The sequence below is a fragment of the Triticum dicoccoides genome, chromosome 2B (assembly GCF_002162155.2).
Source record: "Triticum dicoccoides isolate Atlit2015 ecotype Zavitan chromosome 2B, WEW_v2.0, whole genome shotgun sequence".
In the NCBI taxonomy this organism is placed as follows: domain Eukaryota; kingdom Viridiplantae; phylum Streptophyta; class Magnoliopsida; order Poales; family Poaceae; genus Triticum; species Triticum dicoccoides.
This window is the reverse complement of record NC_041383.1, coordinates 210,604,519-210,616,433: the sequence shown is the minus strand read 5'-3', so window position 1 is coordinate 210,616,433 and position 11,915 is coordinate 210,604,519.

The following is an 11,915-nucleotide window of genomic DNA, read 5'->3' as shown; positions in this document are numbered from 1 at the left end:
GTCTCCCTCAAAATCGGTGCATATGAGGACACTTTGGAGTGTCATGTGGTCCCAATGACCATTTGCCACCTCCTTGTTGGTCAACCATGGCAATTCGACCGTGGTGTCATCCACAATGGGCGAACCAATCACTATAGCTTCAAGATGAAAGGGAAGGAGTATGTGCTACGACATATGTCTCCTAGTCAACTAATAGCCGACAAGCATGCCACCGACCATGGAGAGAAGAGTGATAAAGTGACCCACCCAAAAGTGAGTGAGAGCCACAAGCCAAACTTGAGCGCCTCTTCGCCTAGAGAGAAAAACCTCATCCTATTTGCCACCAAAAGTGAGATGAGAGAAGTGTGTGAGAACCCATCAAGTGTGATGCACTTTGTCCTTGTGTGCAAGGATGGAGAGCCAACAACTAACACCTCTCACGAGCTACCTTTAGTGTTTCAATCTCTTTTGCAGGAATTCCACGATGTTTTCCCCGATGAGCTACCTCCGGGTCTACCTCCACTATGAGGCATTGAGCATCGAATCGACCTCATCCCCGGAGCACCACTTCCAAACAAAGCTCCATACCGTGTCAATCCCGAAGAAACCAAGGAGATTCAACGGCAAGTATAACAACTAATCGACAACGGTCATGTACGTGAAAGCTTAAGCCCTTGTGCGGTTCCCGTTATACTTGTGCCTAAGCCCGATGGAAGTTTCCGCCTATGTTCTGATTGTAGACCCATAAATGCTATCACCGTTTGCTATAGGCATCCCATTCCTCGCTTAGATGATATGCTTGATGAACTTAGTGGAGCCAACTTTTTCTCAAAAATTGATCTTAAAAGTGGCTATTATCAAATCCGCATACAAGAAGGTGATGAATGGAAAACTGCTTTCAAAAAAAATTGGCTTATATGAGTGGTTAGTGATGCCTATGGGTTTATCGGAGGCTCCCGGTACTTTTGTGCGTCTCATGCATCATGTACTTCGACCTTACATTGGAGTCTTTATTGTGGTTTACTTCGATGATATTCTTGTGTTTAGCAAAACCATGAAAGAGCATCTTGATCATGTTAGGCTTGTTTTACAAACACTCCGCAAGGAAAGTCTCTATGCCAACATGAAAAAGTGCACATTTGGTGTTGAGAAAATGGTTTTCTTGGGTTTCGTTGTCTCTTCCAAGGGTGTCCATGTTGATGAAACTAAAATTGAAGCAATTAAAACTTGGCCCCAACCCACCAATTTGCAACAAGTGAGGAGTTTTCTTGGTCTTGCAGGATTTTATCGCCGCTTTGTGAAAAACTTTAGCACAATCGCTGCTCCTTTGCATGCTTTGAGTAAGAAGAATACTCCTTTTGTTTGGGGATCTTTGCAATCAACCGCTTTTGATGAGCTCAAGTCTTTGCTTACTCATGCTCCGATTCTTGCTTTGCCCAACTTTGACAAAACTTTTGAGGTTCATTGTGATGCAAGTGGTACCGGAATTGGCGGAGTTTTAATGCAAGAAAAACGAGCAATTTCATACTTTAGTGAAAAACACTCCGGTGCTCAACTTAACTATCCCATCTATGACAAAGAATTGTATGCTTTAGTGCGTGTCCTACATGTTTGGGAACATTATCTTAGACCTCATGAGTTTGTCATACACACCGATCATGAAACACTTAAATACCTAAAAGGACAAACTAAGTTGAACAAGCGTCATGCTAAATGGAGTGAATTTATTGAATCTTTCCCATATGTGATCAAGTACATTAAGGGTAAGGAAAATGTAGTTGTCGATGCACTTTCATGCATATGCACGCTTGTCACTAAACTTTAGTTGCATGTTATTGGCTTCGAGCACATAAAAGACTTGTATGCTAATGATCCATCTTTTGCACCTCATTATGCTAAATGTTTGATGCATACATCTTGGGAACAATATTACATCAAGGATGGTTATATTATGAGAGCTAACAAACTATGCATTACCGAGTCTTCTCTTCGTTTGCTCCTTCTGCAAGAGGCTCATGGAGGCGGACTCATGGGACACTTTGGACGCGACAAGACTTTTGCCACGCTCTCCAAGAACTACTTTTGGCCCAAGATGTTCTGCGACGTCCCATGCTTCACCACCCGATGCTCTACATGTCGCAAAGCTATGTCTAAAGCTCAATCTCATGGTCTTTACATGCCTCTTCCTATTCCTTATCAACCTTGGGAAGACATTAGTATGGATTTTATACTTGGTTTGCCTAGAACTCAAAATGGAAAGGATTCCGTGTTTGTTGTTGTGGACCGATTTTCTAAGGTGGCACATTTTATTCCTTGCAACAAGATAGACGATGCTTCACATATTGCAAATCTCTTTTGTAGGGAAATCCTACGCCTCCATGGAGTACCAAAGACAATCGTCTCCGACCGCGACGTCAAGTTCTTGAGTTACTTTTGGAAGACTCTATGCACCAAGCTCGGAATCAAGCTCTTGTTCTCATCCGCATACCACCCTCAAACCGACGGCCAAACGGAGGTGACAAACCAGACACTATCCACTCTACCTCGCGTGTTGATCAAGAAGAACATCAAAGAGTGGGAGGCGTGTCTACTCATCATCGAGTACGCTTACAACCGCGCAAGACATTCGACTACCTGCAAGTCCCCCTTCGAGGTCGTGTACGGCTTCAACCCGTTGTCCCCATTGGACATCCTACCTCTCCCTCTACAAGAGCACACCAACATGGATGCGAGTGGACGAGCAAGCTACATCAAGAAGATGCATGAAGATACAAGAAACATCATCGAGCGCCACGTACATCGACAAGCAACCAAGTTCAACGTCAACAAACAACCCATGATCTTCAACGTAGGTGATCTTGTGTGGCTACACCTTCGCAAGGACCACTTCCCCAACGAATGCAAGTCCAAAATACTACCTCGAGCCGATGGACCATTCAAGGTGCTCGCACGCTACAACAACAACGCCTACAAGATTGAACTCCCACGAGACAAGTGCAACATGAGCGACATCTTCAACGTCAAAGACCTCTCGCCTTTCCATGGTGATGAAGATCTTGATCCGAGGTCGGATCCTTTCGAAGGGAGGGGATATGATGCGGAGCATCCTTACATCATCCCCATGGACTCTACATCAACACATCCACCCCCACAAGGACCCATGACAAGAGCTAGAGCACGTGCTTTGGAAACCAAGGTGAACTCCTTCCTACTAGACTTGTATATGGACACAAATGGAACATGTATACTACCTCACCAAAATATGCTATGCATCCTTAGGTATGAAGTGGAACATCACCAAGGAGCTCAGGAGCATCCCCAAGGAGAAGGAGAACCACCCCAAGGCCATAAGGATCAAGAAGGAGTGCAATAGCAGCAAAACAACATGTCCCAGGTGACCCCGTGCGCACGGGCCCCAGAGACCCCATGCCCACGGGCTACACAGGAACCCGGCTCTGGAGCACCCCGTGCGCACGGGCCTATACCGTTCCCACGGGACCCCTGTGCGCACGGTCCCAACTTACCCCGTGCGCACGGGCCTCCCAAGATGGCCGGCTGAGATTGGATCTTCGGCTCCCCTTCGTCTCCCTCGACCCCAAGCCTATATATTTCGTACCTAGAGCCATGTTTAGGGTTAGAAAAGTATTGGATGATATCTTGGTGAGCTTTGCTCCATTACCTTCCCTCTTTGAGGATCAAGACCCCATAGGGAAGAATCCTTGAGGATTTCAAGACCTCTATTGGGAGAATACTACCACCAAGACCCCTCTTCCTTTGGCTTTGGGATGAACTTTCCCATTGTATCTTTCCTTTGATTGTGTTTGAGACTTGTGGATCTTGTGTTGTTACTCTAGTGGATGTGTAATTGGGAATTGTTAGAGTGATTATCCCTTTGTGTTCATCTTTGTGTTCTTGTGATTTCTCTCCATTTTCCCCCTCCAAGTGTGAAAAGGTCCTTCCTAGGGTTCTACCCTACATCATAGTATCCCATCATGGCCTGTACGACCTGCTTGATGGTTGGCTGATCAGGACTGTATTCCTCTTCGGTACTATCCGGATTATCTCCGGGACCGGTATTGATGTGGCGGGGCTTGGAGTGGCGTCGGAGACGCCCATATTTTGCTTTTCCTCCCGAGGGGTTGTCCTCCAGTGCCTCGTCGCCATTGGTTTCTTTCGGAGTGTCCACCATGTATATATCGTTTGAAGAGGTGGTTGTCCATCGCCCTGTGAGCGGTGGCTCCTGTATGTCTCTTGCATCATCGTCCATACCGTCGTTGTCTTCGAAGTCAAAGTCGAGCACGTCGGTTAAATCATCGATCGTGGCGACAAAGTGGGTGGTGGGTGAGCAGCGAAGCCCTTCGTCGCCTGCTTCCCACTCAAGCCGACATAGTTCGGCCCGGAGCCTCCTGACAAAGAGAGAGACTTCAATGAGTTTAGCATGTCGCCAAAGGGCGAATGCTGAAAGATGTCCGCAGTGGTAAACTCCATTATCGGAGCCCAGCCTAGCTCGGCTGGCTCGAGAGTGGGCGGACCAGTACCAACAGCCGGATATGAGTCCGGGGCCCAGGGTTACAGGTCTCCACAGAGGTGAGACTCGCGATCGGCTCCATCGCCAATAAGTGTGCGGCCTGCGGGGCGGGGTCCAGCCCTCCATTCGTAGGCAGTGCAACCTGCCCTGGGTTTAGATCCGGGGCTGCCTCGGGGATGATTTCCCGGGCCTTGTACGACAGCAGGTCTAGGCCGTGCTCGTCGTGGCTGTCCGGCGCTCCTGGCGCGGGTTCGAACCCGTCAAAGATCCAGTCTCCGCGGATATCTGCCATGTAGTTCAAGTTTCCGAACCTGATCTGGTGGCCAGGGGCGAAGCTGTCGATCTGCTCCAAGTGGCCAAGCGAATTGGCCCGTAGTGCGAAGCCACCGAACACAAAGATCTGTCCGGGGAGAAAAGTCTCACCCTGGACCGTGTTGTTGACGATTGAAGATGCCATCAAGCCTCGAGGCGGCAACACAGAGGAACTCTCAATGAAAGCACCAATGTCGGTGTCATAACCGGCGGATCTCGGGTAGGGGGTCCCGATCTGTGCATCTTAAGCTGATGGTAATAGGAAGCAAGGGACACAATGTTTACCCAGGTTCGGGCCCTCTCGATGGAGGTAAAACCCTACTTCCTGCTTGATTAATATTGAAGATATGTGGAATACAAGAGTAGATCTACCACGAGATCGTAGAGGCTAAACCCTAAGAGCTAGCCTATGATGGTATGATTGTAATCGTGATCGGCCTTCTAAGGACCATGCTCTCCGGTTTATATAGACACCGGAGAGCTAGGGTTTACATGGAGTCAATTACAAGGAAGGAAACATAATATACGGATCACCAAGCTTGTCTTCCAGCAAAGGAGAGTCCCATCCGGACACGAGCCGAAGTCTTGAGTCTTGTATCTTGACGCTTCTATAGTCCGGACGATGAATATAGTCCGGCTGTCTGGATACCCCCTTATCCAGGACTCCCTCAGGTAGCGCGCGCCCTTAACCTTCCGTCGTTGGAGGCACCATCGAGAGACACGACAATAGATCGCATTAAGGCCTTCCCATAAAGGCAAATGTGGCTGCACTGAAAAGTTCAATTTGGTGGCACTATGACTTGATCCCATCGATGACGGAGGAGGTTTGTTATTATTAAGTCATTTTACTTCCTTCTCCATCATCATGAACATGAATGCAATAATGAGCATGCATCATACAGATGCTTTAATAAAATACCAAGCTTCTCGAGTGAATAACTATAGCATAAAGAACATGACAGTACCAAGTACTAGCATACCAATGGTGCATTACAATCATCATAGAATTTTATAACAATGACATGAAAATAAAGTAGAGTAGTGACATGGCATTATCAATAACAACATTCTAACTAGCATGGCAAAAGATATCATGAATACACAAGCATGCATGATAAGCATAATGGAAAGACTACAAACGAAAAAGATAAGAAACAACTGCAACTACACACACACAAGGTGCAAGCAAAGTCGACATGCAAGTTCGGGGCTCATGATAAGAGGTTGGCTTGCCTGGGGGGTCGACAAATACTCCGGGAAGAAGTGTGAAATGATCGCGGAAAGATTTGCCGGAAACAGTTCTCTCTCGGAGGGGCTGTTTACGGACAAGGGCAAAATGGTCATTTTCAGAATATGAAAACGTGGTGAAAATGATTCCATCAGAACGATCTTGACGAAACAAAGACGTAGGCCTTGGAATAACCTGATTTGGAGCTACGGTTGAAAAGATACGGACGTTTAAAGCTTAGGGCCTAGTCTGTAAAAATATTTCTACAAACAGGTCCCTGAAAGTTTAATCAGAACGTGTCTTTTCTGAAATATGCTTTCGGTGATTGAAAGCGCACTTCCGAAATACAGCTTCGGTCGGGGAAAGCGACTTTGTGGCGGGGCGTCGCCACTTATCCACGCTGGCAGGACCGGTCAACGCGGCAGAGGCGGGGCCGGGCGCCAGGGTCGCTGTCGGTGTCAAAACCGGTGGATCAGGTAGGGGGTCCCGATATGTGCATCTTAGGCTGATGGTAACAGGAAGCAAGGGACGCAATGTTTACCCAGGTTCGGTCCCTCTCGATGGAGGTAAAACCCTACTTCATGCTTGATTAATATTGAAGGTATGTGTAGTACAAGAGTAGATTTACCACGAGATCGTAGAGGCTAAACCCTAAGAGCTAAACTATGATGGTATGGTTGTAATTGTGATACTGGAGATCTAGGGTTTATATAGACACCGGAGATCTAGGGTTTACATGGAGTCAGTTACAAGGAAGGAAACATAATATCCGGATCGCCGAGCTTGTCTTCCATGCAAAGGAGAGTCCCACCCGAACACGAGCCGAAGTCTTGAGTCTTGTATCTTGACGCTTCTACAGTCCGAACAATGAATATAGTCCGGCTTCCCGGATACCCTCTAATCTAGGACTCCCTCAGTAGCCCCTGAACCAGGCTTCAATGACGATGAGTCCGGCGTGCAGTCTTGTCTTCGGCATTGCAAGGCGGGTTCCTCCTTCCGAATACTCCAATGTTCCCATCATGATGAACAGTGTCCGACATCTTCATCAATGTTGTACTCCTCGGCTTCAGTGTTTCAATAATGACCATTTCCACGTGTCGAGCAAATGCGAGGAGTCGAAGGATTTTTGCATTTTCCACCCTCGATCCTTCGGGCTAGCCGTCTATTTGAAGAGACGGGGATTCCCAGATCCAAACCTCACTCTCCCTCCGTGAGCAAGCATCCAATAGAGCGCCCGGAAAAAACCATTCCAACATGGCCGGTCATCGTAGCTCTTCTGCTCGCTCCCCTTGCCCCAAGCCGGGGGACTGGGGGGAGTGTTCAGTTCCCATAGCTGTTTGGTAAAGTTACAAACTCAAGGGCTCCTCCTGCCAGCGTTCATGGTCCCTGTCCGAGCCGGAGTGGCCACCTATAACGGCGGAGAACAAGTGGAGAGATCCCCCAATCCGTCTCTAGAGGAGCGAATATGCTTAATTTCGCATCTGTTAAGGGGCGTCGGGTTTCCTATTCATCCATTCCTTCATGGGCTTCTGGAGTTCTACAGCCTCCAGTTGCACAATTTTACCCCAGCCTCCATACTGCATATAGCAGGGTATGTCGCCCTTTGTGAGCTATTTCTAGGCTGTGAGGCTCATTTCGGATTGTGGAAGAAGCTGTTCTGCCTTGTCCCCCGCAACCAGGGAGAATCCCTATGTCAAGTGGGCGGGGCCGAAGTATGGCGTATCGCTGAGACCGGATACCTATCCGGTACTCCCAAGAAGGCACCCGATAACTGGGCTTCAGAGTGGTTTTATATTGACGATGCTCCCCTTCCGGATCTAGTCCGGACAGGACTCCCCAAGTTCAGTGACACCCCGCCGAGGGCACGTCTAAGCTGGCGCCCCCGAGGCCTCCAAGAGGAGGATTCCGAGGAAGTACATTTCCTGATGAGCAGGATAAAGTTACTGGCCAAATCCGGACTGACGATAGTCGATGTCATGGCCATTTTGCATAATGCGGGGAGTGCAACCGCTTCAATATCGGAGCAATCCCATGTGGCACTACAATGGGACAGACGTGCCACCCGCTGTGGCCGTAAGGGTCTGGACTCCCTCACGGCTCTGGCAAGGATACTGTCCGACCTGTACAAAGGAGAAGAGGAAGACTTCCTCCATATCAAACCGCGGGACGGATTCTCCATGTACAATCCCCCAAACTGGGTAAGTCGTCATTTATTTTCTCGCTTCACTTACTGCGTCGTTCTTTGCTAAAGTTACCCACATCGATATTTCTGAGCAGGAACTGAGGAGGGACGTGGAAGGAATCTCCATCCCTTCCCCGCAGCCAGAGGACCCCGAAAGGGCCCTGGATCTAGGACTCCAAGAAGACCCAGATGCGGCTGTGGAGCTTGTCGACGGGATATTTTATCGGGCGAGCCGTGACGGCGCCCCAGTGGCTATCACCGCTGATTATCCCGGAATGTTACCTTTGTCGCGTGTAAGCCAAGCCGAAGACTCGATCCTCTGAAGAGGACTCTTTTCTGATGTCATGCCTTATCCCTGATACATCGTGCTTTTGCAGAAGCGACGTTCAGAGCGCAGGGCCGAGCCCCTAGGGACCCGTCAGCCACAGGCGTCCGGATTGGGTAGGCTCAATAGGAAGGCGACTAGAGTCGACACGCCTCTACAGAGGTAAGAAAACAACCTGTCACATAATTATTGTTTATTTTAAGCATGACAATGCCCTTTACATCCTGGCAGGAAGAGGAGCATCCGTACTATATCCGGGGATCTCGCCAACCACGCCTCCACCAGTCGGGCTCTAGGACCAACTTTGAGAGAGGAGGCGGACGTAGGGCCGACGCCGCATAGTCCTCCGACAGAGGACGCAGATATGCTCTCTGCCACAAATTCGGAAGTAGAGAGTGCCATGAATCACCGACGTCGACGGGCCGTGCTTCGCCACAACATCTTTTCCGAAGAGGCATTTAATGCTTTCAATTCGGGAGACGCATATATCCGAGCTGCTCAAAGCGGACTCGCCCGGGCGACAGTCCAGTATACCAAAGATATACGGGTAAGAAAGTTTAATGAGCATGTACAATAGTAGCCCGTGAGACTTGAAACGGTTGAAGCAACAGTTTTAAGTATGAACTGATGTGCACGTTCTTGTAGATAAGAATGAGCAATTGTCTCGGGAGCTAGAGGAGTGCAAGACCGAACTGAGGGCCATAGTTGCCAAGCTAGAGGAATCCCAGAAGGCCTCATATGGTAACATTTATCTCAATTATATGAAAATGCACCAGTTGCCAACTGGCTGGTATGACAAATTTAATAGAAAGTTCTGTAGACAACCCCGGAGTAAATCCGGAGGGCGGGAGGGATGACGAGTCGCATCTCCAGACGCAATTAAAGGCCGGCGAGCGCATTCTTACACAAGTTAAGCAGGAGAAGAATGCTCTCCAAGATGCCAATGTTTGGCTCGACGTGGAATTGAAAGACGTCCGTGCGCAGCTGGCGGACTCCGTAAAGAAGAACAAAAGGCTTCGCCGCGGCATTTATGGTAAGTGCCTCGACAAACTGTAGCATAGTTCAGCGAGGAAGTATATTGAAAATGTTGTGTTTGTAGGAATGCTAGCGGGTCACCCTGAGGAGGAGATGCCCGCATCTGTAGATGACTTACTGCAGGACCTCTCACAACTGCACGAGCGAGCTCGGCAGGTGATGCAAGGCATGGCGCAGTCTCTGTGGCCATCAGGCTCCCTGCCAAATGGCATGGGGGGGCTTGTGGACATGCTTCAAGGAGCACGGCGGCGCTTCCATTTGTGGAAGATATCAGCCTGCCTGCAAGGTGCAAGAGAAGCATGGGCCATGGTGAAGACGCGCTACACCAAGCTGGACCCGAACCATATGGCCGAAGTTGGACCGGCCGGGCCAGATGGGCAAGAAATTCTCGTGAGTCTGGTATATGACAAGGTGGAGTTAGCCGCAAAGTATTCTCAACAGGATTGTAAGTTAGATAGCCTGTTGGATGGTATAGAGGATGAATATAATCAGTCCAAATGACTGTGTAATTCGATGGACATAAGTAGCCCCTAGCCGGATTAAAATCATTTGTCATGGCGGACCTTTTTGCTTCAGCCCCCGGATCCTAAAGTCCGGGGTGTGTCCGAATACCCGCTCGGTGATACAAAACCGGGGTATGCATGGAAACAAGGCGTAGGGGTCATAAGTGCTTGAACATACAAGTACCCAACTAGTTATGTTATATTACATGGATAGTAAGAAACATCTTCTAGGGAGAATAGTTCCGTTAACGGTTCCTTTCCCTGGGTAAGCATGTGTCAAGGCACATGTCTGGACTGCGAACCAAAGTGCAGGATATAAAACTTCTGGGGATTAATGTTATAATAAACGAAGACATCTTTTGTTCACCGATCGAATATTCTCTTAAGGAAACTAGCTTTCGGCTTCACCCAGTCTGAGGTACACATCTGGCTTAACCGGCAGTAACAATCACAGAGGTGCTCCCCTTATGCCCTAGCCGAATTAACAGGAACGTAGGGCATAAACACAGGAGCCAGGCAACCCATCTTGGCCACGTCTTAAGTCATATCGATGCATATAATGGTGAAGAAAAGGCACACATGGAAAAAGAAACGCATGTGTGACGGGCAAAAAGCCCTGAAAGTAATTTATATTTAGCTTCAGTATAGGAAGTCCCCAGGTAAAGCTTACACACATAGTGCGGCCGGAGTAATCCAAAAGGAGGGTTAAGGAGACAAACACTGAGTTCGGCGCTAGGCGTAGAATCTCCGGAGTCTTGCCGCGTTCCATGGGTTCGGCTCGAGTCTGTTATCAGACGCATTACGTAAGCGGTACGCTCCCCCGGTGAGAACTTTGTCGATGATGAAGGGGCCTTCCCACTTGGGTTTGAGCTTGTCCTTCTTCTTCTCCGGTAAGCGTAGAACGAGTTCACCAATATTGTAAGTTTTGGCCCGCACTTCTCTGCTTTGGTATCGTCGAGCCTGTTGCTGATAGAATGCGGAACGGGCCTTAGTGACATCGCGCTCCTCCTCCAGGGCATCCAAATTATCCTGCCGATCTAACTTGGCTTCCTTCTCTTCGTACATGCGTACGCGTGGCGAATCATGTATTATGTTGCAAGGTAGTACTGCTTCCGCACCGTACACCATAAAAATGGTGTATATTTGGTGTTGCAATTCGGTGTGGTCCGCAGCCCCCAGAGTACAGAGTCGAGCTCCTCGACCCAATGAGTATCCGACTTTGTCAAGGATCGCACTAGTCTGGGTTTGGTTTGATGCCGCTCATGATGAGACCGTTTGCCCGTTCGACCTAGCCATTTGTTTGAGGATGGTAGATGGAAGCATAGTCGAGCTTAATGCCCATTTTGCCGCACCAAGCTTTCACCTCATCGTCCATGAAATTTGAGCCATTATCGGTGATGATGCTCTGGGGGACACCGTATCGGTGTACGACCCCGGATATAAAGTCTATTACTGGTCCGGATTCGGCTGTTTTCACTTGTTTGGCTTCTATCCATTTGGTGAACTTGTCAACCATGACCAATAAGTATTTTTTCTCATGGCTTCCCCCTTTAAGGGGTCCAACCATATCCAACCCCCAGACCACGAAGGGCCAAGTTATGGGGATTGTTTGGAGAGCGGTAGAGGGCATATGACTCTGATTGGCAAAGAGCTGGCAACCGATGCAGTGTTGGACAAGGTCTTGTGCGTCTGCTCGGGCTGTCGGCCAATAGAAACCTGTACGGAAGGCCTTGCTGACTAATGCTCGAGCCACAGCATGGTGCCCACCCAGTCTGGCATGGATTTCAGCCAAGAGCTGCCGCCCTTCCTCTTCGGAAATGCAC